The sequence below is a fragment of the Lasioglossum baleicum genome, unplaced genomic scaffold (assembly GCF_051020765.1).
Source record: "Lasioglossum baleicum unplaced genomic scaffold, iyLasBale1 scaffold0328, whole genome shotgun sequence".
NCBI lineage: Eukaryota > Metazoa > Arthropoda > Insecta > Hymenoptera > Halictidae > Lasioglossum > Lasioglossum baleicum.
The window spans coordinates 104,819-109,597 of NW_027469388.1; the positions used below are offsets into that span (position 1 = coordinate 104,819).

The 4,779-nt window shown below is 15.9% G+C and overlaps 1 pseudogene; it reads left to right on the forward strand.

Moving 5' to 3' along the window:
• Positions 1 to 841: 841 nt before the first annotated feature.
• LOC143220177 (NADH-ubiquinone oxidoreductase chain 1 pseudogene) lies at positions 842 to 1,477 on the forward strand (annotated as a pseudogene).
• The last annotated feature ends 3,302 nt before the right edge of the window (positions 1,478 to 4,779 follow it).

Sequence of the window (4,779 nt, forward strand, 5' to 3'; positions counted from 1 at the left end):
TATATATATATATATATATATTCACTTGTTTATCAAAAACATATCCTTCAGAATTTTATTTAAAGTTAAATCTGCTGAATGAACTTTTAAATAGCTGCAGTATATTGACAGTAATAAGGTAGCATAATCATTTGTCTTTTAATTAAAGAATGGAATGAAAGAATTAATGAAATATATACTGTCTCAGTTATAATTGATTAATATAAATTTTTAGTTAAAATGGTAGAATTAGATTATGCGACGATAAGACCTTATAGAATTTTATAATAATTTAACAATAATTAATAATATATTTAATTACTATTATTAAATTAATATTTAATTGGGTGAATTTATAAATTTATTAAACTTTATATTATAATATTTATTAAACTTTGATTCAAGGAAATATTTAAATTTGATATCATAATGGTAATTAAATGAACAAATTACCTTAAGGATAACAGCGTAATATCTTTTTAAAGAACAAATTAATAAAGATGATTGCGACCTTGATGTTGAATTATGATAAATTTAAAATGCAGAAATTTAAAAGTTTAGTCCTTTCGACTTTTGATATCTTAAATGATTTGAGTTCAGATCGACGTAAGTCAGATCGGTTCCTATGTATAGTAATTTCATTTATTAATTGTACGAAACGATTTTAATTGAGAAATAATTTTATTGAATATAATAAATATTTAAAAATTAAAATTAATATAATTATTTCAACAAATTAAAGTGTGTTAAATTTAGAGTGTAAATACATTATATTAGATATATAATAAATAATAATTTTATTTTATAAAAATTATTATTATATTTGAATACAAATTTTTTTAATTATAATGATTCCTTATTAATTAGGGTTGCTTTTTTAACTTTATTTGAACGTAAATTATTATCATATATTCAATATCGAAAAGGACCAAATAAGATTGGGTTGTTAGGTTTACTATAACCTCTTAGAGATGCTATAAAATTATTAACTAAAGAATGATTTATTTTTAATTATAGTTTAATATTTATTATTGGTCCAATAATTATACTTATTTTATCTTTTGTTTTATGATTAATTTATTTTTGAATTAATCTAAATATATTTATTAAATTTAAATATTCAATAATTTTTGTTTTCTTTATTATAAGATTAATAATTTTTCCAGTTTTTTTAATTGGTTCATTATCAATTGCTCAAATAATTTCATTTGAGATTAGAATATATTTTATAATTTTTATTTTTTTTATTTTAATAGAAAGATTTTGTTTAATGAACTTAAATTTAAATCAATTAAATGTTATATTTTCTATTTTATTAAATCCTTCATAATATATATTTTTTATTAATTTATTAGTTGATCTAAATCGATCACCTTCTGATTTAACTGAAGGTGAATCAGAATTAGTTTCAGGTTTTAATATTGAATATCATAGAAGAATATTTACAATAATTTTTTTATCGGAATATTTAAATATTATATTTATAACATTATTACTGGTAATTATATTTTTTAATTATAATTATTGATCATTAATATTTTTTATTATTGATATATTAAATTAAATTTTAATAATTTGAAATCGAGCATTATTATCACGTAATCGATTTGATCAGTAAATAGTTTTTTTGAACTGATATATTAATTATTATTTTAAATTATTTCATATTAATGTATTGAATAAAAAAAATTATAATTTTTCTATGTTAATAAAAAATTTAATTTTTATAATATATTTTCAGAATTTATACTTATTCAAGTTTATTAACTTTAATAAATTAAATAATCTCATAATTCATTTAATTTAAATGAAATAATGTAATATAAAAAGTACGATAAAGTATGAAAAATATTTAAATTAATCTAAGGGTATTCAATTATTTGACCTCCTAATCATGTTAATACTAAAAAATTGTTAATAAAATATCAATAATAGAATTTTCTAATAGGACAATTTTTAAAATTGTTAAAATAATGATTATTTATTAAAGGGAAAGTAAATAAGATTAAAATTAAAAATATTAATCTAATTACTCCTCCTAATTTATTAGGAATTGATCGTAAAATTGAATTAGCAAATAAAAAATATAATTCTGGTTTAATATGAATTGGTGTAATTACTGAATTAGCTATTTTAACATTATCAGGATCACCAAAATAATAAGGATTTTGAAAGTTTATAAATATAAATAAAGTTTGAGTAATAATGAATCCTATCTCATCTTTAATTATAAAATAAGGGTAAAAAGGAATTATTTAAATATTTCTATTTGTTCCTACAGGATTTGTTGATCCTGTAATATGTGAAATAATTAAATGTAATATTACTATTGTTATAATAATTAATGGTAAAATAAAATGTTAGGAAAATAACCGATTTAATGTTTAATTATTAATTGAAAATCCTCCTGAAATTCATTCTACTAATAATTGACCAGCATATGGAATTGCTGGTACTAAATTTGTAATTACTACAGCTCTTCAAAAGGATATTTGTCCTCATGGTAAAACATAACCTATAAATGCTGTTATTATTGATAATAACAAAATTGTACTTCCAATATTTCAAACTATATTTAATTTAAATGAATAATAATATAAATTTCGGGCAATATGTAAATATATTATTATGAAAGAAAAAGATGGCCCATTTATATGAATTAATCGAATTAGTCATCCAGAATTTACATCTTTTATTATATGAGAAAATCCTATACATACAAAATTAATATTTGGACAATAATTTAATGATAAAAAAACACCTGAAATAATTTGAAGTAATAAAGATAAACCAAGAACTGATCCAAAATTTCATACAATATTAATATTTAATGGTATATGAATATTAATATTTATATAAAATATTAATAATATAAAATATTTTATAAAATATAAAATATTAATAATATACAATATTATATAAAATATAAAATATTAATATTTATATAAAAAATTGAAAAGTAATAAAACATTAAAATTTATTTTTAGTTTTATTTATTTACCGTTTTATTACTTTCTAATTTTTTATATTTATTCATACTAATTTATATTTTTTTTCGTAAACATTTTTTTATAATGGACGTTATTTTAACTGAAAAATATATGGTAATAAATAATATTATAATTATAAAGACTATTATATTAATATTTGAATAAATTTTTTTTATTTCAATTATTATTAATATATTATTATATAAATTTAAATTTAAATTATTAGACAAATAATTCTTAAATAAAAAATAATTTATATATATAAATTATTAATCAAATAATAAATAAACGTAGAATATTAATTTTATTACATTCAAATTTTGGTAAATTTAATAAAATAATAAAATAAGGAAAATAAATATAATACGTGAAGTGTAAATATTGATAGACGTAATTAATTTATATATAAAGAATATATTATAATTAAAACAATGATTAAAATAAATATTCTTATGGAATAAATTAAAAAAAATAATAAATATGATACAGGAGAGTAAAAATTATTAATTTCTAATATTAAGCTTATAATTAAATATGATTTAATTAGTGATTATAAATTTAATATTATTATTATATTTTTAGTTATTATAAATTATATTTATATATGTATGTATATGTATATTACAATATTTAATTCAATTTTCATAAAATTGTTTATTAAAAACAATAGTGTTGGATACTATAACAATTTTATTTAAAAATTTTTCTGAATTTAATTAATATAAATATATAACTTAGCTTTAAATAATTTATTATTATTATTAATTTACATAATGAATGTTTTTATTAAACTATAATAATTGTTGAAATAATAATAATTATTTTATTATTTAAATGAATTATATTATTTTATTTTAATAATTATTTATTCATATTTTTCATTTCAATTGAATGTATTTCTTTTACTATTTTAATATATTTAATTTGCAATAATCATAGATGAATATATTTATTATATATAATTTATTCAGTAAGAGAAGCAATTTTAGGATTATCATTAATGGTATCATTTTATTTCTTTAAATTATTTATTTTTTTATTTAACATTTGTGGCTAGATTATTAATTTTTTTTTATTATCAATAAATTGAGGTAATTCTATATATCGAATTTTAGCAAGATTTTATTTAATATTCTATACTTTATTTTTTTCATTGCCTTTATTATTTATTATTTTATATTTATACATAAAGATAATGATATAAATTTTAAGTTAAGAGAACTAACTAGTAATTATATTTCAATATTTATATTTATTTATATATTATTATCATTTTTAGTTAAAATTCCTATATATATATATATATATATAGGAATATATATATATATATATATATATATATATATATATATATATATATATGATACATTCTTGGTTATTAGAAGCTCATGTAGAAGCACCTTTTTATGGATCAATAATTTTAGCATCAATTATATTAAAATTCGGATGTGATGGATTATTACGATTAATGTTGATTTTTAAATATTATTTTTTTAAAATAAATAATTATATTTTAATAATTAGAATTTCATGTACATTAATTTTATAAATTATATGTTTACGTCAATTAGATGTAAAATTAATCGTTGCTATTTCTTCTATTACTAATATGAGATTAATATTAATAGGAACAGTAACTTCTACTAAATTAGGTATTTACGGTAGATATATAATAATAACTTCTCATGGATTAAGATCGTCTGAATTATTTTATTTATTTGAAATAATTTATACACAAACAAATAGGCGGCTGTTGATAATTAATAAAGGTTTAATTAATTTCATACCTTCAATATTTTGTGATTTATAT